Source organism: Rana temporaria, chromosome 2 (genome assembly GCF_905171775.1).
Source record: "Rana temporaria chromosome 2, aRanTem1.1, whole genome shotgun sequence".
In the NCBI taxonomy this organism is placed as follows: Eukaryota; Metazoa; Chordata; class Amphibia; order Anura; family Ranidae; genus Rana; species Rana temporaria.
In genome coordinates, this window is record NC_053490.1 from 184,387,657 (window position 1) to 184,415,529 (window position 27,873).

General features: G+C 45.1%; 1 protein-coding gene across 17 annotated transcripts in view; it reads left to right on the forward strand.

Moving 5' to 3' along the window:
* MBNL2 (muscleblind like splicing regulator 2) overlaps window positions 1-27,873 on the forward strand; it is a 220,804-nt gene that overhangs the window by 97,989 nt on the left and 94,942 nt on the right. For 14 of the 17 annotated variants that reach the window (XR_005746942.1, XR_005746943.1, XM_040336117.1 and 11 more), the window contains exon 3: window positions 10,667-10,737. The exons of 2 other annotated variants lie outside the window; for them this stretch is intronic. The gene's annotated coding sequence lies outside the window, so the exon portion shown is untranslated. Of the gene's footprint in view, window positions 1-10,666; window positions 10,738-16,564; window positions 16,957-27,873 lie in introns of those variants that run through there. One more of the 17 variants, XM_040336111.1, reaches the window with a different exon arrangement.

Here is a 27,873-nt window from a genome sequence, read left to right on the forward strand (position 1 = left end):
TCGCTCATTGTGGCCCGCGACTGGTTACCAAGTCGCTTAAGTGGCCCTTGCTCTGCAAAAGGTTGGCCACCCCTGCCTTAGACCATTCAGAGTATGAATCATTAACCACTACTCTCTGAATTCTGTCTTTTAGCCAGTTTTCTCACCTCGTCTTTCAGGACAGCACCTGGAGAGAGCGCAGCTCCACCCACTTCCCAGGAAACACTGCAGTCAATGCTATAACTTCCGCCCCCTTCCACCATGGCCTCAGTTGTAGTGTTTCCTCCGGCCATGGTGGAAGCGCTGCAGGGAACCAGGGGTGTGCTGTTCTCTCCCCAGGCGGGGAAGGTGATTCTTGTTGGCATACCGGTGTTTGATGTTTTAGGAGGTGATCCTCCAGGAGGCGGACTCGACTTCTCCCCTGACGTGCGGGTGAAAGTCGGGTGCTTCTCCTCTTCGGTCCGGCGAGGACAGAGGCTGCTGGAGGTCCCGCTCCCTGAGTCCGGGCATCGTGGCTTACGGGGGGGCGGTCAGGTGCCGTTCTTCCGGCATACGAGGTCCCGGAGCGGAGGGCGTAGTGACGTCCTTTCCGGGTGGAGGCGGGACTTCCGGCGGCGCGTGGCGGCTTCCGGTTCCGGCTGCCTGGAACGCAGGAGGAGGAGTGGCCTCGGCGGTGCTATTTCCTGGGTCTCGCAGCGGCGAGAAAAGGCCGGGAAATTCAAAAAGCTGTCGCACGCCCGCAGCGTTCTGGGACCATGGAGCCAGAAGACGCAGCGGAGGTGGCGGGAGCAGGAGCCACAAGCACCAGCCCAGCCCAGGTAGGAGACCCAGCGGTGGTCAATGTGCCAGGGTATTGTTACGTCCCTCTTTTCTGCCCCTTCGGGGGAGGGGAGCCTGCCTCACTCACCCTAGTCACTTCTATGGGTGTGTGCAGTTTTTTCTGGTACAGCGGTGATGGGTTCTGGTGTTAATTGTTCACTAGCTGTGTGCACTTGGGTGATTTGGTCTGGCATACAAAGGTTAAACATAGCGTTGTTGTCCTTTGTGTCGTTTCAGAAAGTTAAAGAAAAACTTAAAGTGGTAGAACCTCCTCCTTCCAAGAAGCGGTGTGCTACTTGTAAAGCTTCCCTTAAAGGGAACTGGACCAAACCTTTATGCAAAAATTGTATTGCGGAGATTGTCAAGGGGGAGGCCTCTACTAGTTCGGCCTCTGAGCAGCCCACCGTCAAGGGTACGGGGGAGTTGCTCTCTTCATTTAGGGAGGAGTTGCACCAGACTTTCCAGTCTTTTCGCTCCTTCCTGGACAAGGGTCCGACTAAGGGATCTAAGGCCAGGGCCAGTACCCCCTCCACATCTAGAAGGTTAGACAGTGAGTCCGAGGAGGAGGAACCTGAAAATGTTTCAGGATCAGAGGCGGAGGAAGAAGAAGATAGGGATACTTCTTCCTCGCGCTATAAACTGTCCTTAGAAGAGGTTGATGACCTATTAAGGACTATTCATTCTACCCTAAACATTAAAGAAGATGCGACTCAGCTGTCCTTGCATGACAGGATGTACCAGGGCTTGGATGAGGTGAAACATCGTACCTTCCCAGTACATAAAGTATTGTCCGAGACAATTAAAAGAGAATGGAAGGACCCAGAAAAGGCTCCCTTCTTTTCTAAATCTCTGAAAAGGAGATTTCCTTTCGATGAAGATCCAACGCAGGCATGGAATAAAAGGCCTAAACTGGATGCAGCATTCTCGAAAGTTTCTCGCAATACGGACCTAGCTTTTGAGGATACAGGTACCCTTAAAGATCCCCTGGATAAAAGAGCAGATACCTTGCTCAAAAAAGCCTGGGATACCAGCTTGATTAATCTCAAGCCAGCAATGGCATCCACTGTGGTGGCTAGAAACCTTGAACATTGGCTGGATCAGCTTAAAGGTCACATCGAGGCTGGTACCTCTCGTAGAGAGCTTTTGGAGTCCTTTCCAGTCCTTATGAAAGCGGTAGGCTATATAGCGGATGCATCTGCTGAATCCGTGAAACTCTCCGCCAGATCCTCGGCGTTGATAAATTCAACCAGAAGGGCCTTATGGGTTAAGACCTGGCAGGGGGACACAGCCTCTAAGCTGAAACTGTGTGGATTACCTTTTGAAGGAGACTTGGTGTTTGGCACAGGGCTAGACGCCGTTCTGGATAGGACGGCGGATAGAAAGAAGGCTCTGCCTTTAAAAAAGGTAGATTCAGGGCCCAAGAAAAATTTTCGTCCTTTTTACCAAGCCAGGGGTACTAAGGATTCGCAAAGAGGCCAGGGTGGTAGACCCTGGCGGTCCCAGAGGGGCCGCGGGAAGCCTGGGGTGTTATTTCGCTCCCCCAGCCAGCCTGCTAAGCCCCAGTGACGGTCTCCCAGCTGTGGGAGGTCGGCTCCAAGCCTTCCTTCCACAGTGGGCAGAGGCGACGTCCAGTCCGTATGTCCTCAAGCTGATTGCAGAGGGCTACGCACTGGAGTTCTCGGGAAGACCACCGTCGCGGTTTTATGTGACCCAGTTGCCCAGGGAGCAAGAAAAATCTCGGGCAATGCTGGCATTAGTGGAAGATTTTCTCCAACAGAGGGTGATTACGCCAGTCCCCCAGAGAGAACAGGGGGAGGGCTGTTATTCCCATATATTTCTAGTAAGGAAACCGTCGGGCAAATTCAGGTTAATTTTAAACCTAAAAGTCCTGAATCTAGCTATCCGGTACAAGAGATTCCGCATGGATTCTATATACTCGGTGAGAAAGCTTCTTCCTCTGGGGTGCTTTCTAGCATCGATAGATTTAAGGGATGCATATTTGCACGTCCCGATCAAGACTTCCTCTCAGCGCTATCTGCGCCTAGCCATCAGAACAGAAAGCGGAGTGAGACATTTCCAATTCAGAGCCCTCCCATTCGGCCTTTCCTCCTCTCCCAGAGTCTTTTCAAAAGTGGTGGCAGAGGCCTTGGCACCCCTAAGGCTCAGGGGGATTTCCATAATTCCATACTTGGACGACCTCCTGGTGTTCGCCAAGTCAGAGAAGCAGCTTCTCCTGGACCTGAGGAGGACCCAGGCTCATTTGGAAGGGCTCGGGTGGATTCTGAACAGAGAAAAGTCAAATCTAGTGCCCTCCCAGAGGATAGTCTTTCTAGGATACACTATAGACTGTTCAGGGGAAGATTTTTCTACCAGAAGAAAAAATAGAGAAAGTTCAGGCTGCGGTGAAGACAATTCAGACAAATGTGCCGATTTCTGTTCGCTCAGCCATGTCCACAATGGGCTTACTCACGGCTGCCATTCCGGCGGTGCAGTGGGCTCGTCTTCATTCAAGGGACCTACAACAGGCTATCCTTCAGAATTGGACCCATGGGGAATCCCTAGAGAAGAGATTCAGAGTTCCGTCTTCAGTGAAGAGGAAACTTTGGTGGAGAGGCCAGATAAATCTGCGCCTAGGCCTGTCTTGGTCCTTCCCCACTACAAGGGTCCTAACTACGGACGCGAGTTCGTGGGGATGGGGTGCTCACCTAGACGGGCAGATGGCACAGGGATCCTGGACGAGGGAAGAGTCCAGAAGGTCCTCCAATTGGAGGGAACTCAGGGCCATTTGGTTAGGGCTAAGGGCCTTCCAGGAGCGGATTCTGGACCAACATGTCCAGATTTTGTCAGACAACGCCACAGCAGTGGCGTATGTTTCCAGACAGGGGGGCACGAGAAGCAAGGTACTCCTCAAACTGGCCTTACAGACTCTGTCCTGGGCAGAGGTGAACTTGGCTTCCCTATCGGCAGTACACCTAAAAGGCAGCCTAAACCTTCTGGCAGACTTTTTAAGTCGAACGAGGGTTCTGGAATCGGAATGGTGTTTATGCCCGGAGGTCTTCCAAGAGCTAGTAAACAGGTGGGGAACCCCTCAGATGGACCTGTTCGCGTCCCAGTCCAATGCCAAGGTTCCGGCTTATTTCTCTCTCAACAGAATGGACCAGGCAGAGGGTCTAGATGCGTTAGTTCAACGCTGGCCCTTCCGCCTGTGCTATGCCTTCCCCCCAGTTCAGATCATCCCTTTAGTATTACGGAAGCTTCAGGAGGAGAAAACTACTCTGATCCTGATAGCCCCGTACTGGCCCAAGAGGCCTTGGTTTTCGAGTCTGTTGGATCTGGCAGTAGAAGATCCCTGGGTACTGCCAGTCAGAAAAGATTTGCTTTTTCAGGGCCCTCTACTTCATCCAGACGTGAGTCGGTTAAGACTCACGGCCTGGTTACTGAAGAGCTAATTCTTAGCAGAAAGGGTTTGTCCAAACGTTTGGTAGATACGCTACTTAGTAGCAGGAAAGAGGTCACGAGGGCCATCTATTTCAAGACTTGGAAGGTTTTCAATTCTTGGTGTGAAAGTAAAAATTATTCTCCTTTGAATACTTGTTCCGTCTTGGAGTTTTTACAAGACGGTATGGATAAGGGTCTGGCAGCCAGCACCTTGAAGGCGCAGGTGGCGGCTTTGTCAGTCTTTCTAGAGAGACGTTTATCTCTAGAGCCCTACGTCATCAGATTTTTTAAGGCCTTAGCCAGGGCTAGGCCTTCCCCGTTTAAATTTTTCCCCAAGTGGGATTTATCAGTGGTCCTGGGGGGTTTGACTAAAAAACCCTTCGAACCACTGGTAGACGCCTCTATAAAGTTTCTGACTTTAAAATTGGTGCTTTTGGTAGCGGTCACCTCAGCGAGGAGGGTTAGCGAGCTTCAGGCGCTTTCCATTTTGGCGCATTTTCTGTCAATCTTCCCTGATAGGGTAGTATTAAGAACTGATCCGAGTTTTCTTCCGAAGGTAGTGTCAGTATTTCATAGGACGCAGGAAATAGTGTTACCTACCTTTTGTCCAACTCCTTCTTGTCCGAGGGAGAGAGAATTCCATTCCTTAGATGTCAGGAGATGCATTAGACGCTATCTAGAGGTCTCTAGTGAGTTCAGAAAGGCGAATTCGCTTTTCGTTCTGTTTTCGGGATCCCGCAAGGGGCATGGGGCTTCCAAGAGTACTCTGGCTAGATGGTTACGCATGGCTATCCATGAGGCATACAAAGCTAAAGGTTTGGATCCTCCTCCCTGAGTAATGGCCCATTCTACTAGGGCAGTGGCAACTTCCTGGGCAGAACGGGCTGGAGCTTCACCAGAACACATCTGTAAAGCGGCAACGTGGACGAGCTTTTCCACCTTCGCTCGTCATTATAGGATGGATTTGCTCTCTGTGTCAGAGCAGTCTTTTGGCAGGAAAGTCCTGCAAGCGGTGGTCCCACCTTAGAGTAAGTACTCGGTTATCATCTCCAGGTGCTGTCCTGAAAGACGAGGTGAGAAAACCTTAGTTAGACTTACCGGTAACGGTATTTCTATGAGTCTTTCAGGACAGCACCGATAACCCGCCCTTTTGTTATTAAAGATAATATATATATATGCTAATGCGTGTAGTTTCTATGTTCTGCTTATCTAATTTCAGCGTGGCCGGAGGTACTCGTGAACAACTGAGGCCATGGTGGAAGGGGGCGGAAGTTATAGCATTGACTGCAGTGTTTCCTGGGAAGTGGGTGGAGCTGCGCTCTCTCCAGGTGCTGTCCTGAAAGACTCATAGAAATACTGTTACCGGTAAGTCTAACTAAGGTTTTCTATCCATTTACAAACTAATATTTCCAAGCCTATAGACTTTATCTTACCCATGAGCCGTTGGAACTGTATCGAACACTTTTGCAAAATCCAGGTATACCACGTCCACTGCCATGCCTCTGTCCAAGGTTATACTTGCCTCTTCATAAAAAGAAATCAGGTTTGTCTGAAAACTTCTGTCTTTCATGAATCCATGCTGTCTGTAGCCTAAATCGTTTTTCCCAGCAAGAACTCCTCTATGTGGTCTTTTATTAATCTCTCCAGTATCTTCCCAGCTATAGAGGTTAAAGGGTTACTAAAGGAATTTTTTTTCTCTTTAAAATAACAAACATGTTATACTTCCTCCACTGTGCAGTTAGTTTTGGACAGTGGCCCGGATCCACGTCTTCTGTGGTCTCTCGGCGGCTGTCTCTGGTCCTCCCCGCAATTACTCACCACAGTCATGCGAGAGAGCTCGCGTGATGGTCAGTAATTGCAGGCGCGCTCCCGTGATACAGCGAGCGGCCCTGCCCGTGTATCACTCAGCCCCACCCCATAGATTGCATTAAGGTGAAAAAACATTTTCCTTTACAACTCCTTTAACCGCTTAATTCCCCGGACCTTTATGCAGGTAAAGGACCTAGCCAGTTTTTGCGTTTCGGCACTGCGTCGCTTCAACTGACAATTGCGCGGTCATGCGACGTAGCTCCCAAACAAATTGGCGTAATTTTTTCCCCCCACAAATAGAGCTTTCTTTTTGTGGTATTTGATCACCTCTGCGGTTTTTATTTTTTGCGCTATAAACAAAAATAGAGCGACAATTTTGAAAAAAAAATCTATATTTTTTACTTTTTGCTATAATATCCCCCAAAAAGATATAACATTTTTTTTTCCCTCAGTTTAGGCCGATACGTATTCTTCTACCTATTTTTGGTAAAAAAAAATCGCAATAATCGTTTATCGATCGGTTTGCGCAAAATTTATAGCGTTTACAAAATAGGGGATAGTTGTATTGCATTTTTATAATTTTTTTTTTTTTTTTTTTACTACTAATGGCGGCGATCAGCGTTTTTTTTTTTTTTTTTTCGTGACTGCAACATTATGGCGGACACATCGGACAATTTTGACACATTTTTGGGACCATGGTCATTTTCACAGCAAAAAATTCTATAAAAATGCATTGTTTACTGTGAAAATGACAATTGCAGTTGGGGAGTTAACCTCTAGGGGGCGCTGAAGGGGTTAAGTGTGACCTCATATGTGTTTCTAGCTGTAGGGGGTGGGGCTGGACGTGTGAGGTCATTGATCGCCTTTCCCTATATCGGGGAACAGACGATCAATGACAGCGCCACAGTGAAGAACGGGGAAGCTGTGTTTACACACAGCTCTCCCCGTTCTTCAGCTCCAGGGACCGATCGTGGGTCCGGCGGCACGCCCACAGCTGGGCACTTAAAGAGGACGTACAGGTACGTGCTTGTGCCCAGCCGTGCCATTCTGCCAACGTATATGTGCAGGAGGCGGTCCTTAAGTGGTTAAACTAACAGGTCTACAGTTATTTGGTAAATACTTTGTTCCCTTTTTAAATATGGGCACTACATTGGCCCTGCGCCAATCCAGTGGTACTATTCCTGTCATTAATGAGTCCCTAAAAATTAGATACAATTTGAAATGACAGAGCTCAATTCTTTTAGGATCCGTGGGTGGATGCCATCAGGCCCAGGTACTTTATCCACCTTTATTCTGTCTAAATATTTCTGGACCATATCACTTTGGACCATATCACTTTTGAGCCATTGTGTATCATTTGGGGCTTTGTCACTACCACCCCCATTATGGACATGAGCTCCCCCATGCTCCTTTGTGTACACAGAGCTGAAGAAAGTATTTAATAAATTAGCCTTCTCTTTGTCCCCAGTCACCCACTCTAGATTATTTTGTAAAGGGCCTACATGTTCAGACTTGACCTTTTTACTATTAATATATTTGAAGAATTTCTTGGTTTGTCCTACTATCTTTTGCAATCTGTCGTTCATTTTGAGTTTTTTGCATCCTTGATTTTCTTTTTACATATTCTGTTATATTATTTGTAACATTTAAACAACACTAGTGTTCCTTAATTTTTATATTTTTTAAACGCTCTTTTTTATAGTTTATAGCTTTTTTAACTTTGGCCAGGAGCCACAAAGGTTTTATTTTTAGCCTTTTAAACTTATTGCCCATGGGAACATACTTTGCAGTGAGTTCACAAACAGTCTTTTTGAGGAATTCCCATTTCTGTTCTGTGCCCATTGATGCCAATATTCTCTCCCAGTCTAAGTCCTGGAGAGCAGCCCTCATCCTTGGAAAATTTGCCCTTTTGAAATTAAGTGTTTTTATCTTTCCCGTATGTGGTTTTGCTCGCAGCTAACATCAAATGAAATCATGTTATGGTCACTGCTACCCAGGTGTTCTTTTATCTGAACATTAGTAATACGCTCTGCATGGTTTGAGATTACCAGGTCCAACAGAGCATCATTCCTAGTTGGGGGCTCAATAAGCTGGACCATAAAATTGTCCTGCAATACGTTTATAAATTGTTGCCCTTTAACTGTCCCAGCAGTGCCATTACTCCAGTTAATTTCTGGGTAGTTAAAATCCCCCATTATTATCAACGTTGCAGCCCTTTCCATCTGTGCAAGGAGCCGAGTCTCCACCTCCTCATTAACATTGTGTGGTCTATAACAAACTCCAATGATTAACTTTGAACTACGCACATCTGTATGCAGTTCCATCCATAATGCTTCAGACTCATCATACTCTCCATCCACCATGTCCTATTTCACACTCGCTTTAAGATCACTTCTCGCATAGAGACAGACCCCTCCACCTTTTTACCCTGTCTTTCCGAAAGAGGGCATAGCCAGGAATATTAATAGCCCAGTCATGTGAGGAATGAAGCCAAGTTTCAGCAATACCGATTACATCATAGCTCTTATGATGCACCAGAGCTTCCAATTCACCTATTTTGCTTGGCAGACTTCTAGCATTGGTGAACAAACACTTTACTGCATTAATATATTTTGACCGGTCACATACTATCCTCTTGGGTGTTCCGAGATTGCAACATTACTTTGTCCAACTACTTATAACCCAACTACACAGGTTAACTCATTTATTTTTCATACATCATGGGACACAGAGTCAGGCTAATATTCATTACCTGCTGGGTAATGGACACTAGTAGACCAAAGGTCTTTAGACGAGAAGTGATCCCCTATATAACCCTTCCCATAGAGGAAGCAGATAATTTTTTTTACCAGTGTCTGCATTGTGGATGGTGCGGTTGTTTCAGCACTCTGAGCTCCAGGTCTCTAGTCCCACAAACGGTTCCTAAATGAATCAAGGGATTAACCGATCTGATCCATTTGACACAGACTCTATATACTTAAATAAATGGTACCCGAGTCTTGCAAAGAAGACTGAAGATATACTGCAAGGTTTTGCCTGTTATGTGGCCTCCGGGCGCTGCACCCTGTGGAGTGGAAATCCTGGACACTACAGCGCTAAGGCATTTCCTGCAGGGTGGAATAGACAAGTGGGTGACTAAAGCGCTAGCCAACAGTGAAAATTAAAAGTGACCAGTGAAAAACAAAATGCTGCTCATTTAGTTCATTTCCTGCAGGGTGATGTACAGGTCCAAGGGAGTGGATCCTAAACATAAAAAGGGTACCCAGTCCTTGAAGGTCCTCAAGTGACAGGAACCTGCTGTGAAGATTGGGCTCTAAGTTTCTAAGCTGCCCTGCGCCTGGACGGGTAAGTAAAACCCCCTTATTTGCTTATTGTGGGGTGTCCCAGTGATTGTAATCAGTCAAGCTAGCTAGAGGCTGGACACCTGTGTGCAGTGACCATACGGGTGAGTTTTGCTTGTGTCTGGCTGTTTTTTACCTGTATGATGGCGCGTGATGGTGCGCCATTTCACCTTCGTTCACCATGGAGTACTGCTTTGCACAGCAGTTTGGTGGCCATGGTGCACGTGCATTCACAAAAGCACCGCTGGACTTGGCAGCTTTTTTGGCGGCCATGGCGCACGCAGCTTCGCCGCACACACACAGTAACCTTTATCTGGGCGCAGGAAGATTTGTGTTGTACACAAATATTCCCGTTTGCCGGGACCGCGCACATGTGTACGCATGCACAGAACCTTTCCGGCTCACAGCCAGCTTATTTAAGCTATGGATGCCAAGCATGTGGTGCTTCCAGAAGGCACATGTGAGACCCAGAGCAGGCTCTGAACCAGGCATTTGCAGCAGTTAATTTCTCCTTACCTGGGTCACGTGAGTCACCAGGTATTGCTTGACAGGCTAAAGTTGCTTAGCAGGATTGTTGCATAGGGGCTTGGTGAGCCCTATTAAGGGGTCTTCCTTCTGAGGTGTGTTAAATCCACACCCAGGTACTCTCTTTTTGTGGCTAGTAAATGTCTTCAAAAAAGAGGAACGTGACTAACACTACAGGGAAGGGCACGCCTATGTCATCAGTAGTTCCTGATGAACCTAGTCGTAGCCCTAGTGTTGTATCCCCTGAAGGATCAGAGGCTTCCGGGCAATCTGAGCAGCTGCGCCTATCTGGTATTGTGCCTACAGTCAACGCTGCTGCTTTACCCTTCATCACCAAGGATGAACTCTCCTCAGCCCTAGCCGGGTTAGAGCACAGGATTGCTGGCATGATTGCTTCAATCCCGCAGGGATTACTATTACTATTTAAGCTCGGTATACATGTATCGAAATTCAACCGCTTCACTTGTGCGGATGTCGGGATCTGTGTTTCTTTTATTTCCTTTGCACACAATTTTTGGTATTCAAAGTAAATACACTAAGCAAATATGGCTGCCCCATTTACATATAAATGTAATTGTATAATACTATATATTTGGTTATTTTATTCTTTGAAAACCTGAACATACATTGAAAAAATGATTTGCCTTGAGCTAATGTGTTTTACATTTGTGTCTATATCTAAAAATAGAGACAATATGTAGTAATGCATTTGCAAGGAGTTCACTTTTAATTATGTTTTATCTTATTCCCTCAAGGAAAACGGTCAACTCAAGGCATAAAAAAAATCACCTTTTGTTCCTCTGGCTACTTGAATTGCCTACCGTGCGTAAGTGTACTTTTTTGCTGTTTTGCCTTAACTTATTAGATAACCAAAAGTGTACCAAAGTGTCTAAGAGTAACTATTGTAGTGATAATATGTGGATATTCAAAGCATACTAGCTGCTATAATAAAAAGTTAAATCTCTTTTTTTGGCCATGTTATACCCACGTTTAGGGTACATTTACATGGGAAAGGGACAGGTGTTCCATGCAGCCGCCTGTCAAAATCAATGACAGCCAGAGAGATGGAGTGGCTATATAGACTCTCCCGCACATCCCAGTGTTCATATCCGTATGGGAACAGATGCACATCTCTAATATAGATTTAAAAAAAAAAACGATGCAACCTTAACCTTGGCTTAAAATTACCAAATGTTGCTGCAAACACTACTGTGTTCCCACATAAGTTGTAAATAAATATTTAGAAGAACGTGCTGCACAACATGCATGCAGTGAATCTTAAAGCAAACCATGAATAAATATTATGAATGTCCGAAAACATTATTCATACAGTAGTAAAATACTATTACTATGCATATACATTTATTTCCATACCTGCGAAAACAAAAAAAAACAATGTGCTTGTGAGGAGGTTCCACAACTCTTGTAATGATCCAATGTATATCACCTAATCTCTAAACTCAAAATTATTGATATTTTAACCAATATGCAATATTTCAAACGTCAAAGGAAAAAAAAAAGGTTGTTTTATACTCGGTGTGCAAGCAGGAAGGTTCTACCACCACTGTAATATTGTATATATGACGTACATAGATACAAAACGGTTCTTTGGGTACCAATATAATTATTGCATGTGTATTCTTAGGGCCTCTACATCCACCAATGTGACCACTCTTCAGTGAATACCACTACAAGTTAATCTCAACGCTCACCTTATTGTTTTGACCTTATATAGGTCACCATGCGCTTTCCCCTCTAAGGGGTCTTATAAACCACTCCAGATATTTTAGGTGCTTCCTCTCGATTCTTTTTCCATTTACGTCCAATGGTATATTTAACAACCAAACCAGCTCTCCACCATAGCTAGCACTTAAAGGGAGTAGAAACTATAAATTTGTTTAAAATTTTGCATATAGGTTAAAAAAAAAAATAGAATTTAGAGATTAAGTGATACACATTGCATCGTTACAAGGGTGGTGGAACCTCCTCACGAGCACATTGTTTGTGTGTTGTGTTTTTTTTTTTTTAAGATATAAACCTTCTGTGTGCAACAGCCCCCCTGATACTTACCTGAGCCCATCTCCATCCAGCGATGTCCATGAGTGCCTCAGCTGTCTGGGACTCTTCCTCATGATTGGCTGAGACACAGCAGCAGCCCCATTGGCCCCCCTGCTGTCAATCAAAGTCAGTTACCCAATGAGGAGAGAGATGGGGTGGGGCCAAACCGCGGCTCTGTATCTGAACGGACACGCAAAGCTTTGGCTCGGCTCAGGTACCCCCATAGAAAGCTGATTGCTGTGGGGGCACTCGACATGAGGGAGGGACCAGGACCTCCAGACAGGGAACCGAGGAGGATCTAGGCTGCTCTGTGCAAAACCACTACGCAAAGCAGGCAAGTTTAACATGTTTATTATTTTGTTAGAAAAAGAGACTTCAGTATCACTTTAAGATTCAACTGTATGCATGTTGTGTAGCACCTTTTTCAACATTTCTGACCGCGGATAAAAAAAATTGTCAGGTTGGCTGCAGGCAGCTTCACTGAACAACTGTCATTCCCACGGGCGCATAATCATGACCCTCTGCACAGATATTTGGCTCTATGCACCGGTGTAAATGAGGCCTTGTGGTGTAAGCGGAAACATAGTCAGTCTGCAGCCCAGCGCCCTTTTACCCCTTAGAGAACCCAGGGTTTCTTCTCCCCACTTGCTCCTTTTTTTTCCAGCTGTGCATGGCTCCATCCGCATAGCTGTAATCTATTCATGAAAAAACTGCAAGTTTCATCTGCCACCATGGCATAGGGACTCTTAGTTCTCAATAGAGCACAAGTGTGGTGATGTCACCACACTTGTAGTCTGTTCATACTTCCTCCAGCCCAGTAACTGAAGGTTTGTACCAAGGTATCTGCTGCTGGAGCCTGAGTACTACATCCACGATTCACTAATCAAGATTGCAATGCTTTGCAGGCTCCAATGCACATTTAAAAAAAACAATTGAATCATGGTTGCATTTAATTTTTTCTTATTTGCAAAAGGTGGAATTGGCCTTTTTTAAGGCTATATGATAAAGTGCATCCAGCATCTTTTTTAGATCTTTTGCAAATGTTCCCTCTATTTACAGGTCCATAAGCCCTGTTTTTTTTTTTTTCTTCTCTGCATTTGTAGTCTCATTTCTTCAGCATTTGGTCATTTGTTGATGTAACTCTTGCACGTGTACACTGGAGTTACATTATGGCAGTATCGGCTCCATTCTCAAGATCTTACAGATCCTGGAACTAGATCGAGAGTGTATACTATACTGTGCAGGCAGTGTTACAAATGCATGCGCGCACACAAACAACCTCCTAGCAATTTTTTCAGACTTTAAAGTGATACTAAATACACACTATTTCAATCCATGCGCCCAGCCCCTAATCTACATGCAGGGAGCTGGACGCATGGATTCCAATGGGGTTCTAATTGGCTTAGAATAAAAGGGTTTGCATACTGGCACATTATGTGAAATGTGCCTGCAAACGAAGCCCTCAGTGTCACCGATTGGCCGTTCTTTCAGAGCACATGTGCTGATGGCGTCATTGGCAGCGTATACAGTAAAGATCTCCTAAACTCTGCACTTTTTGGAGATATTTACAGTACAAACAATCTAGGGAAGTTTACTTCCTTTTTAAAGTCACTGAAAAAAATCAGCAGCTACAAATACTGTCGTTGCTGCCTTTTAATAAAAAGGACACTTGCCTGTCCAGGGATCGAGTGCCGTCCTCACTCAGGCCCATTCTTCGCCGGTCTGCAAGTTCCCAGCACTAGCATGTTTACTGTGGAAAACTGGCTGTGACTCCTTGTGGCTTCACAACTGGCTCCCCACTGCGTGTGCGAGAGTCTCAATGCTTTGTGAATGGTCCTGCTGCCTCTTGTGACCTGTAACGTGTCCCAGGAGGTGAGGGTAGAACTACTCGCCGATACCAATTACCGATACCCATTTTTTGTGTCATGTGACTTTTTTTTTTTAGACTGATAAATAATTATTACCATTTCTTTATAATTATGAAGAACTGTAAGCCCTGGTTCACACCAGTGAGGTTTTATAATCGCACTACAGTGCATTTTTAAAGTCGCAGATCAGTGAAATTTGGACCTCCGATTTCATTGCAGCTTGCGACTTCACTTAACAGAAGTCAATGCATGTCGCAATGAAATCGCCAAAAAAGTAGTGCCGGAAACCTTTTAAAAGTTCCAGTGCCGGCAATGGGGTTCAACTTGTCATGTGATTTTTGAACTGTCAAATCGCATGACAAATTGCACTGGTCTGCAAACTTGAAGGTATCGGTTTTAGTATCTGAGCATTTGCACGAGTACAAATGCTTAGTATCGGCACGATACCAATATTGGTATCTGTACAACACTAGTAGCCATCCTATGTCATACTTGAGTAACAACCTCCATCTACTGATAGGACTGCTTGTTTGTGTATAGGGGAAACTATTGCTTTTCTAGCTGTTAAACTACAGGTACCACAATGACTTGTCAGTTAATTGTTGGTTGATGGGTTGTAGTTATCTATGAATATTTTAAAATATAGCTAGTCTAGTAGAAAGGCTCAGCGCTTTTTTTTTTTTTTTTTTATGGGTTTTTGGGTAATTGTATAAAAAGGGGGCTCTGTAGAAACCTAGATTTTTCCAATGCAAGTATGTATGTGCAAAATATTTTTCATGCCAGTGCAAATATTTGACACCTAGCAATTTTTGTATCTTAAAGCCAGGCAGGAAGGCTTACATTTTAAAGGGAACTTACACTTTTTCAGAGATGGGTAGATAGATGCAGAGTAACAGAAGGGTTAATATACTAATCTATCTGGGGGGGGGAATGCTGCCCTGGTCTCCCTTGAGTGACAGTCATGTGACCAAAAGCAATATGATCTCTGCTAAAGAAAAGATCAGCCAATCTGAATTCAGACCCTCACTTTCAACAGAAACCATGTAACCAAAGGATTAGATTTTTGTTCACAAGAGAAGTGTAGTAGGGAGCCTGGTGACAAATGTTTTTTTCTGAAAGGTAATTATCTCATACCTTGCATTACTACTCATCAGTCATCACAAGGGTTACTATTTGCATATGGCTCTGCATTAAAATTAGGATAGAGGAAAATAAATTTGCATTGTCTTGTTTTACATGGACAACATCTATAGGTGCCATATTTTTTTTTTTTTTTTTTTTTAGCACATGCCAAATTTTGTGTGAATAAATTGAGTAAAGTGGAGATCGGTTAATGTAAGTGATTTAACTAAAGGTGGCTTGCCAATCTTCCAATTAGAAATTAAAGTATCTGGGCAAATGTTGCCCAAAAGTGGCTGCTTTCAATGAACTGGAGTTACTTGTTCAGGTATTTCGGTAGCTCAGGGTCCCAGCTGTCAGAATACAGTAGTCAGCAGCAGGAGATTCATCCATCTACGCTGTTTAGTGCGGATGGGGACTCTATACAGAGAGATCTTTACATATATGGCCAGCTTTAGAGAACATGATATTAAAGTAATATTTAAGGTTCTGGTTTAAAAAAAAAAAGTCATACCTACTTGCTCTGTGCAATTATTTTGTACAGAGCAGCCTGGATCCTCATCTTCTCGGGTCCCTCACCGGCCCTCCTGGCTCCTCCCCTTCCTCCTCCTTGACTAGTGCCCCCCCAATAGCAAGCCGCTTGCTATGGGGGCACTAGTGCATGCTCGCTCCTAAACCCCACTGTATATGTCCATATGACACAAAAATGTGGCTCGGCCCCGCCTCTGCTCTCTTCATTGGTTCACTTGCTGTAATTAGGACAAATGGCTCCTGCTGCTGTATCAGCCAATGAGGAAAGAGACCCGGGACTGCCGAGGATCCTGTGAAAATTGCTGGATCGAGAAGGGGTTTAGGCAAGTATTAGTGGAGGCTGTGTGGGAGAAGCGTGCAGAAGGTTATTTAACTTCATGCAAAGAATGCATGAAGGTAAAAAACCTTCAGCCTTTACAACCACTTTAAAAAGATTTTCTGTGCATACATAAAAGCAGTGCTTGAGGTTTTAGATTTGCATGTAGCAAATCAATTGGAGTCTGATTGCTCTGGGCAACAGTTCCACTTACCCTTTCCTCCACTTTTGTATCAATCTTAACTAAGATGTTTTGCCCACATGTGCAGAATACAATCTTTAACAATAATAAAAAAAAAAATAAAAAAAATCATGTGCATGATTAGCCAGAAAAAAAATGGGAGGACAACATATAACTTCATCATTAGACAGAGCTGTCTCTAGGAAATATTCAGGTTAGTGGGAGAGATAAAAAAAAAAAGGTAAATGAAGCATATTGGCAGTCTCTGCAGCATCGATGGTAAAATTGCTGTTAATGGTGATCGGTAATTTCAGATATGGTGCAGAAAGCCCTGTGTGTTTACTCAGCAGGACAGACACGAGCAACCTTTTTACTGCAGCTGTTGCCGAGTTACAGTCCGCATCACCTTCAAGCAATCACTAAGGATTTTGCAAGTTGTATTTCAGCAGCAGCAGCAGCTGGAATGCTGAAGGTTGCCTGCCCCTGCAGTAGTGATGCAGATGCTATCATCTGATTTTGATGTAGGTGACGCTGAAAGTCTGTAACGGAAATTCCATTTTCATCAGTATGGATGCACTGTTGTTTTTGCACACTATTTCTGCTGTATTGCAGTGTCAATCACAGCCTGCCAGCCAGTGCAGTGCAGCCAAGAATAAGGAACTTGAATGTGATTGGTTGCTGTAGACTGGGAGGGTTAGGAAGGAAGGGCTGCAGTCTTTCAGCGACACTGTGCAAGCCATCTCTCTTGCTCTCGCTCGCTCGCTCTCTCTCTCTCTCTCTCTCTCTCTCTCTCTCTCTGCTTCATCATCTGATGGGAAAATCCCCTGGAAGGGCAAAGCATCTGTGCATGCCAAAAGAGAAGCACAGGACAGTATATGCTGCAGATAATTCCGTAGTGTAGCCATTAAGATGCTGCTGCGTGTGAAGGAGGTGTGGATAGACAGTGCAGAGGAATAACCAGTGCTGTAGCAGGTAAGAGGATTTGTTGGTGTGCCTGAATGTAAGAAGAGTTTGCTGCAGTCTGCTGCATACAGTGTGTTGCTTGCACAAGTCATGATCAGTCGGAGTACAGAGAGGAGGGCAAACAGCCAGAGCATAACATGAACTATGAATAACAGATGGCTTCTCTTCTGCTTATTCTGCCTTCAATTTAAGCTGTTCCGTGTGCTTTAGTAACATAAAAAAAAAAAAAAAAACACCTTGTGCCAAGTGTTTAAGTTTCTGAGCGGATTCGGAGATCCGATTTATTCTGAAATAATTGTATTTGTATAATCATAGAGGATGATTTAATTATACTCTTTAGACACTTAAAAAACATGTTAGCTTTGGGTTACTTGTTAGAAGTGCCTCCATATGCAGTGCATCCACTGACATCTTTGTATCTATAATGTGAAGTCTAATGGACTACAGGTTGAGCATACAGACGCATATACAAATTTTAAGCTTGTGTTTTTAAGAGTATATTGGATTAGCTATGTAAACGCCTACTGCAATTATTCCATATTCATGCAATATTAATGAGAACACACAGCCAGAAGAATAAATTAGGAGACCAGATTTTCCATGATATCCCTGCTTGTGCTTTCGGGGTTTTATCAACTTTCTTTACTCACACTAAGATAAGAAAGGTCTGTTTGATTTTGGTGTAGCTAAGGGCGTATTTAGAGTAGAAGGCAAGAACTGCTCTTCCTGTATACTTGTGAGACACTTTAGGCCTCAATCTACACAAGTACACAGCCTACTTCTGATGGTTTACTTGTAAAGCCATGATACAGTATGTGCTGTGCAGGGTAGAAATTTTTTTATTTGGACAGAGGAAAGGTCATAGAGTGGCCATTGCCTGACAAGATGAGGAATTCAGAATATAGGGCTTAGTAGAATAGTTTATAGTGTTGTGTTTTCTACATGGACAACTGATACCATCCTGATAAGCACAGAGGTATGAATGTTATGTTGTATAGCATCCCTATAGTGAGCTCTGGCTGTTGCTCATATCTATTTCAGAACCTTGTATATACGGGTATCAGTGCCAATTAAATAAGATTTTCTGCAGTCTTTAAAAATCTTATTTAAGTGTAACTGCAGAGTGACTGCAGCATGTTTTGTCTTTATTGCTGTTCCAACATTTTAGAAAAAAAGTATGCAATGTCCTAAAATGATTCCCGTATAGGCCATCCATTACATTCAGTAAATGGCATGAAGTGCTTTATTCATTCTGAACTGGGAGCCTGTTTACAGTGTATTAATGGGAGAAAATGTATAGATATAGGATTCAGACAATTATCTGCTTTTACAGTCAGTTATTGAAGTGCAAAGTCCATCCTAATTAAATTTGGCCGGAATTTGGTATTTTAGAGTTTGTAAATGTTTCCTTTTGTATCCTTGCAAGGGGACAGCGTCCTATTGTGTTGATTTATGTGTATTTTCAGGGCCAGTTCACTTGACAGTTTTGGAAGGCTAGGTTGGTCAAAATCAAACAGTGTAACTGGAAGTGACACATCCATATATTGGTACTTGGAGAGATAGGAAGCAGGAGAAAGAGACGCGCCAGGACAAAATTCTAGTGCAGCATTATAACGTTTTATTAAAAAGTAAAATGGTTACAATGTGATATGGAAAAATTTGTGTTTACTGCGCTGTACCTCAAAATTAAATATATGATAATGCTGCAACTTATATATGAGACACACACCAGAATAACAGAAAAAATAAAAAGCTGCGCACAAAATCTAAATGTGGTTGTGTATATACGTAGAGATTCAAAAATGTAAGTAGAAGAATTTGTCTCCTGTCTCTTCCACTAAACTTCAATGAAAATTCACACACAAATAAATGTAACCTTATGCTCACTAAACAATCATTGAAATATAAAAGTGATTAGAACTGCGGGGCAGTTGCCCCTAAACAATGTGAGAACACTGAAATGTCCACAGCAAAGGTGAAATTCCAAAAAGAAGGGGGATCTCCCAAAGATGTAGATTCCTTAAACCAGAGTCCACGTGACACATGAATAACACCCAGGAAAGAGTGAAAATGTAAAAGGATCCTCCACCACGAGGTACCAGCTGCTTACCGGGCTGTATGATGCCTTGGTTAAAAGAGATCACACATGCTTTGTGGCTTATTTTCCAGCCCTGGGTCTCTGCGTCTCAGCGAAAGGCGTTTTCACAAATGTTCAGCTCAAACGTCCACCACAGCAGATGTTTACATGGCCCATGTGGAACAAGAAAACACTTGTGTTGCTGTGTTGGGTCAGTGTGCCTACTGACATTACCCAACACAGCAACACAAGTGTTTTCTTGTTCCACATGGGCCATGTAAACATCTGCTGTGGTGGACGTTTGAGCTGAACATTTGTGAAAACGCCTTTCGCTGAGACCGAGGGCTGGAAAATAAGCCACAAAGCATGTGTGATCTCTTTTAACCAAGGGATCATACAGTCCGGTAAGCGGCTGGTACCTGGTGGTGGAGGATCCTTTTACATTTTCACTCTTTCCTGGGTGTTATTCATGTGTCACGTGGCCTCTGGTTTAAGGAATCTACATCTTTGGGAGATCCCCTTCTTTTTGGAATTTCACCTTTGCTGTGGACATTTCAGTGTTCTCACATTGTTTAGGGGCAACTGGTCCGCAGTTCTAATCACTTTTATATTTCAATGATTGTTTAGTGAGCATAAGGTTACATTTATTTGTGTGTGAATTTTCATTGAAGTTTAGTGGAAGAGACAGGAGACCGCTTCTTCTACTTACATTTTTGAATTTCTAGGTATATACACAACCACATTTACATTTTTTGCACAGCTTTTTATTTTTTCTTCTAAAATGTGATATGCACTCACATACTGCTTGATGGGTAGGGGCTTAACCCGTCCCGCCTAGGAACAGAACCACCGCCAAGTCCCTGGAATGTTGAAGCCATGAGTGTCTTGCGTCAGCGGGGAGCTGAAGTCTCGAGGGACCTCGAGAGGGCAATGGCTGGGTAACTCGGTGTGGAAGTAATCTGGAGCTGTCACACTGGGGATCTGCCTACCACTGTTTGCCCAATCAGAATGCGTTTTGGAAGCTAAGTTACGCCTTGTTTGTCAGCTAAATTCGTACTTGGCATGCCCTTCCAGCATTTCAGACTCCAAGAGATATCACTGATATTAAATTTTTTGCTTGTGTATTAAAAATTGGAACGTTTCTAAAAAGGCGTAGGATGACAGTAAGGCCCCGTACACACGGTCGAACCGATGAGAATGAATCGAAGTTCAGTTTCATCGGACCAAACCAACCGTGTGTATAGGCCATCGGTCTGTTTTCCTATGGGCCAAAAATTTTAAAACATGCTTCAAAACCGAACCAATGGACCGCTGCCCCATCGGACCAAACCGATGGTTAGTACAGAAAAGCATCGGTTCAAAACCCGCGCATGCTCAGAATCAAGTCGACGCATGCTTGGAAGCATTGAACTTAATTTTATTCAGCACGTCGTGTGTTTGACGTCACCGCGTTCTGACCCGATCGGATTTTGGACTGAGGGTGTGTACACATATCAGGCCGTACGGCCACTTCAGAGGTGAACCGATGAAAACGGTCCGACGGACCAGTCACATCGGTTTGGACCGACCGTGTGTTCAAGGCCTCAAGCTCACCACACAGGTCACAATCTGGTTGTACGCTCTCCTTTGGATCTAACAAAAACTGTGTAGTGCAAGGCCTCGTTTGTATTCACAGCACTTTACTATTTCCACATTTTGTTATGGAACAGCCTTATTCCAAAATAGATTAAATTAATTATTTCTCTTATCGTCCATGGACGGACACAGCTTCTTAAATCTTGACAAGTGGGTTATGTTCCCTGTTTACAGAAGAGGACTAGGCAGAAACATGTTGGATAATTAAATACATGTTACTTTAACAGAGTTGAACAGCCTCGCCCAGGGGTGGTTCCTCCGGACATAACCCTCCTCCCTGCAGTATGCAGCCTCAGTTTCGTTCTGCCTAGCAAAGGAGGACGTATGGCTCCCTTTGGGCCCAGCACTCTGAGGAACATGTTTATTTTCTTTTGAAAGAATCTTCTATCAACTGTCGGCTGAGAGACAGGCTGGATATATAGATCCTTGTAGTCTACTCAGTCCGGCCATCGAGCGTATGCACACCTTTGCAGAGGCTGGGTCTGCCACAACTTACCACATGACTCCTGGGGTGGCCAGTGAGCTTTGCTCCGAGGTCCACACATGACTGGGCTGTGGTGTTCTCACTCAGTGGACCGGGCCAACGGCTACCTCCATTGTGGTTGTAGGCCTGTCAGGAATGCGTCAGCGAGTCCTCGCTTGGACGGTTAAGTACAGTCCCTCCCGCTTCAGTGGGTTGGTACGGCTGGGCATTCCTGGGGTTCAGGGGTCCTCCTATCCTCCCTACCCTGCTCCTTTTCCCTCTGCTGCATTACATTACTGAGGGGGGGGGGCACCTTACTGAGGGGACTGCAGTGTGTTTCTTTTTACTGCTGGGGTCTTTTTAAAACAGGAGTTTGGGCACTGTTTAGCCTCTTTGGGCTTTCGCTGTTCAAAATGCTGCGTTTTAGCGCCATTTTTGCAGCGCTGTAGCCATTTTTTGGGTGATTTTCAGTTACTATTGAAATCCCATTGGCAGCCATTTTGTTGTAGCCGCGCTATGGCGCAGGTTACTATTGCGGTCGGCCATCTTGTGCTGGTCCCTACGGCGCGCAGCACAGGTCTCCTCAGTTTTTCCTCCTCTCACACACACGCTGTGTTCTGAGGGCGGGCAGCGGTGCTGTGCAATCTTTTCCTGTGATGGCGAGTTCCCTGGGACCCCCCGTTCAGCGCAGCAAGAGGGTGGGTTTTCAGTCTAGCCTGAATAGTTCCCTGGGAGCTTTTGAAATGGAGTCAGTCTCTTCCCCACTCATGCCTGAAGTGGCAGCTGGTGCTCCTGCACCTGGGATTCCCACATACTTTGTCAGTAGTCCTTGAATCCTTTATTGCCAGAATGGGAGCAGAGTGCAGAAGTGAGGGGGGTACAAGGCGCCCCTTCCCCCCCCGCTATCCCCTGGGGAATGATCTATATCTGACCAGAACCTGGCTGCGGCTCAGGTCCCCCGGTTCTGTTTTATATGGAGACGTGGACAGTGGTGTGGTGGTTCACTCCCTCATCTGGCAGCAAGAGAGTCACGGGTTTAAATCTGGACTCCAACACAAACTGCCTGGAGATTGTATGCTCTCTCTTTATGTCTGCGTGGGTTTCTACGGTTAATCCGGTTTCCTCCCACACTCCTATGACATGTGTGTAGAGCACTTGTCAGTGCGCTGTATGGAACTCCCTTATGCTGTCTGTGCAGCGGAGGTTTCCTCTGAGGGCTCGGTCTTTTTTGTGCAAATCAGACCGCTCTGTGAAAGCTTTTCCTTATATTTTCTTTGACATTTATAAGGAATGGGAAATGCCGCAGAAGTCTTTTTAGTTCCTCAGCGCCTGGGATTTTCCCCCTTTTGAGGGGAGTTAAAAAAAAAAAATTCTCCTCAGGTTGTTGCTCTCCCTATAGAAGGGACCCCTGCCTTTAGGGATCTTATTGATAGGAGGTCCGAGGCACTGACCCACTCCATGTTTCCAATACTGGGGTTTGCATTGCGTCCTGTTGTGGCTGCAACCTTGGTGTCTCTTGACACTCTCTGAATGGGCAAGGTTTTGCACAGACTGTGGAGGAGCACCAGCTCCCTCCCTAAATTATTAGACTGGCCGACCAGTTGGTCCAGGGCCTTCTAGATGTCTGTGATGCCACTCGGGGCATCCTTGATGTTCAGAGCCTCTGTTTCGGCGGTGGTTTTGCGCCGCCTGATTTGGCTGAATTGCTGGTCTGCTGACCTAGCATCTTAAAATGCCCTGGCTGATTTAGCCTTCAGGGGTGGGAGTTTTTTTGGTACCTCGTTGGATGACATTATCAAGGTTGTCGCTGGGGGTGAGGGCACTCTCCTCCCTCAGTCCACCAGGGGAAAGAGCCATGCCGTGGGCCGGGTCCTTCAGTCCCCGCTCAGAAGCGGTATTTTTGTGTCAGTCAGGGCCCGTGGGTTGACCCTCCTGGGCCGACTAAAGGCTCAACTGGGGGACTGAAATGTCCCTGGGTGCGCAAGCCGAACACGCCGGCACTCTATCCCGCCAATGTATGTAGCCTCCCCCTACCTGTATCTTGGGTGGGGACACGGCTTTGCAGGTTCACAGCTCGGTGAACCCCCCTGCTCACTGACCAGTGGGTCTGCGGGGTGGTCTCTTGGCAGTATTAGATAGGGTTCCTTTCTATGCACCAAACAGATTTTTTTTTCCCCTTGAGTCTTGCGGCTCGTCGGTCTGCCCTGGGGCAGTCTGAAGCTTGCTAAGCTGTGGAGTAATTTTTACCTGTCCTGCAGGACCAGAGGTTTGAGAGATTCTATCCGGATCTGTTCTCAGTCCCAAAGATGGACGGGGTCGTCAGATTTTGGGCTTCAAGGGCCTAAAATGCCTTTGTAAACGATGGGTAGTTCCGCATGGAATCCATTCGTTCGATGGTAGCTGCGCTCCATCCGGGGGACTTTCTGGCATCCTTGGACTCAAGGACGCATACATGCATGTCCCACAGAGATTCTGTGCTTCATGATTAGGGAGGTCCACTGTCGGTTTGTGGCCCTTCCTTTTGATCTAGCGTCGGCACCAAGAGTTTTCACCAGGGTGCTCGCACTTATCCTAGCTTTGCTGGGACAGTGAGGCTTTGTCATCATGGGTTGCTTAAATGCCTTTTTTCTGAGAGCAGCTTCTGGCTCAGAATTGGTGGAGGATGTGTCTATAGCCATTGTGGACCCTCCAAAAATTTGGGTGGGTGTTAAACATTTTGAAGTTGGTCCTGGTTCCGACTTAACGTTTGGAGTACCTAGGGTTGATCCGGACTCCTTGGTGGTGAAGGTTTTTCTTCCCCTGGAGAAATTGCAGACTTCAGTCTGCAGTGAGGGGGTTGGCTTCATGCAATTCGTAATTTCTCAGTTTTTTGCATGCCAGTCCTGGGCCTGTTGGTTGCCTCCTTCGAGGCGGTACCGTATGCCCAGTTCCACACTTGTGTTTTCTAGTGGGAGATACTGTCCAAGTGGTACAAATCTCTTTTGTCTCTGAATCATCAGATCTGGTGAGCCACCTACCCAGTCGCTCTGAATTGGTGGCTGGGATCCCAGACTCTCTGGTCCAGGAAGTAGTTTCGTCCCCGTTCAGTGGATGGTGATTACGACGGTCACCAGCCTCATGGGTTGAGGGGGGCGCCTGGCGGATCCAGTCGGCCCAGGGTCACTGGACTCTAGTGGACTCCTGTCTACCGATCAATGTCCTAGTACTTTGGGCGATCAGGCTATGCCTCTTCTCGTCGTCGAGGTGGTTGAAGGGTCACTCGATATGGATTCAGCCGGACAACGCCACGGCTTCGGTCAAACATCAGGTATACTGGCAGGCGGACTACAGGAGTCGCCAGATGCTGGACCAGGGTGACTGGTCTCTGTACATGGAGGTGTTTCAGCTCCCTTGCAGGTGAAAATCACAGGGCATGAATCTCCTGGCCGCTCGTCTCGACCACAAGGTGTCGGAGTTCATGGCCTGGTCTAGTAATCCCTGTACGGACGCGTCGGACGCGTTAGTGGCCCTGTGGGGTCTGTATCGGCTACTTTATGTCTTTCCTCCATTGTAGTTGCTTCCTTCGGCTGCTCCAGAGTGGAGTCCGAGGGGATCCCGATGATTATAATCGCTCCAGATTGGCCTCGGCGTCCTTGGTACACCGATCTCGGGCGCCTGGTGGCGGATGTACCCTGGTGGTTGCCAGGGTGGGAGGACCTTCTGTCTCAAGGTCCCATACTTCCTCCTGTGGTACAGTCGCTGGCTTGCACGACATGGCTGTTGGAAGCCAGACATCTATGGCTGGTTTAGTATCTGTGATAGTTTTTTTGTTTCCATTGGTTGGAAAAAAAATTATGGGAATCATACTGGCCCAAGAGCAGACAATGAACTGGAACTCTCTGGAGAGAGACAGTGCTTGCATTATGCAATGGTGCTTCAGTAAGACAGAACAAGTTTATTGCAAGACTTTCTGAACAGGCTAGGTGTTTTTGAGAGTTGTAACAATAGTAATTGTTACTTTGACCATTGAAACTGATTTAGGAGCGTATGTGGTTAAGTTAAAAGTTAATAACTGTTGGTAGTGATCTTGCGCTAAAGAAATAAGATAAATATACAAAAACTTGCAAACTGCAAGAAAGTGACTAAGTGCTGTGCATAAATTGCAATAAGATCATTAGTGATATAGAAATGTAAACCAATAAAAAACAGCAAATAGTCAGCAAATATATACAGCATAAATATGTGATCAATAGTCCCACAGTGCACAAAATCACAAAAAAAGTGCAAAGTGACAAATCGTGCAAAACTGCACAGAAAACCAAAAATATTTGTGGCTATATGTGAAAAAAATTATAAAAAAAGAATGCATGGAATCAAAAATGTGATAAAGTTCTGTGTCGTCCCGTTAAAGTGGGTGATGGGAACAAACAGGATCAGCCACAAATATTTTTGGTTTTCTGTGCAGTTTTGCACGATTTGTCACTTTGCACTTTTTTTTTTTTTTGAGATTTTGTGCACTGTGGGACTATTGATCACATATTTATGCTGTATATATTTGCTGACTATTTATTTGCTGGTTTTTATTGGTTTACATTTCTGTATCACTAATGATCTTATTGCAATTTATGCACAGCACTTAGTCACTTTCTTGCAGTTTGCAAGTTTTTTTTTTTTATCTTATTTCTTTAGCGCAAGATCACTACCAACAGTTATTTATTTTTATGTACAGTGAACACCATCAGATCTAGAAGCTTTTTTAGCTTCAGCTTCCCTCTATTCAAATATACTCAATAGTAGCGCGAAAGACACTGTATTCTCACTTTTAAGGTAAAAGTTAGCTCCTCGGTTCCATGTTAGACTTTTTGCCTGTGTATATATAAGGACAGAACAAATGTAACCTGTATAGCCGACTCGCCGCGTTCATGCTGTTTGATGTAATGTTGCTGTGCTCTGTACCATTTTTAGATTAAATTAACCCCTTCACATGCAAATATGCAGCTTTGACCTGAAGGGGTTGTACCGGGGTGATGCCTGCAGCTGCACGCATCAATTACCCTAATACCGTCTTTTTTGGGAAAACGATCAATGCGGCTAAAAGCGGGAGTTGGGACGTCCCCCTCCTGCTGCCTTCCATGGCTCGCCCATACTCTCCCTTCCCACGGGGAGGCCCGAGCGTCCAGCCGAAACGTTCCGCCAGTTTGCCGGAGACCCGAACAAAGCCAGAATCGGCTTTAATCCTGTCTCGTATCTAGCAACCCAGAAGCGATGTCATGACATCACTTCCGGTTTACAGAAGACTTGATGGGGCAAAAAAAAGAAAGCATTAAAAACTGCTAAACTTGGCTTTTTAAATCCTTTCAGTGCAAAGGAGGGATTTGGCGCCTTATAGACCGTAGATCGCTCCATAAAGAGTACCTGTTACTGTCACAAGGGATGTTTACATTCCTTGTGACAGCAATAGAAGTGAACAGTTTTTTTTAATAGACCGTGTAAAAATAAAAAATAATTAAATTCAATAATCAAAAAATTGTAAGCCCTCTGCCTCCGTGCTTGTGCGCAGAAGGGAACGCATACGCAAGTCTCGCTTGTAAATTACGCTCAAACCACACATATGAGGTATCGCCGCGATTGTTACAGCAAGAGCAATAATTCTAGCGCTCCTCTAACTCTCTAAACTGGTAACCTGCAGCAATTTTGAAAGCATCGTCTATGGATTTTTAAGTACTGTACTTTGTCACCATTTCCGACGCGTGTGCAATTTTTAAAGCATGGCATGCGAAGTATCTATTTACTTGGCATAACATCTTTCACGTTATACAAAAACATTGGGCTAACTTTGTGTTTTTTTTTATTTTTTTATTCATGAACGTGTATTTCTTCCCCAAAAGATTGTGCTTGAAAGACAGCTGTGCTAATACAGTGTAGTATAAAATATTACAATGATCGACATTTTATTCTCTAGGGTCTCTGCTAAAAATAATTTTATATATATATATATATATATATATATATATATATATATATATATATATATATATATATATATATATATACACATACATACATACATACATACATACATACATACATACATACATACATACCTCAAAATTTGTGCTCGCATTTGGCGAGGGAATTTATGTACAGTGCGAGTATCCCGTGTACGCCGCTCAGACAAACACAGTACGGCCAGTAAAAAATATGTATTCAACTACAATACAGCTGCCGCGCCGTCCCGCACAGGCCAGCAGCAGAATGGACACCAGCGCCGCCCGGGACCGCCCCTCTCCACCTCCCATAGGCCAGTAGTATTGCCTAGAACTGCCGCCCGGGACCGCCCCTCTCCACCTCTCGCACAGTGCAGTAGAATTGCCCAGCACTGTATACCAGACGCCCGGGACTGCCCCTCTCCGCCTCGGACTGCCCCTATCCACCTCTTACAGTACAGTAGAATTGCCCAGCACTGTACTATACCAGACGCCCGGGACCGCCTCGCACCGCCCCTCTCCACCTCTTACAGTACAGTAGAATTGCCCAGCACTGTACTATACCAGACGCCTGGGACTGCCCCTCTCCGCCTCGGACAGCCCCTCTCATCCTCCCACACATCGAAAGGAGTGCACCGTGGCTGCAGTACAATGCTGGTATGTTATTAAGACAGATGTGTGATGTGTGATGTTCTGGAGGCACTGGGAGTTTGCTGGGAGTAAGGGGGATTGAAGGAACATATGTGCTGGATTGGGGGGGAGGGTTAATTGCAGATTTAGACTGT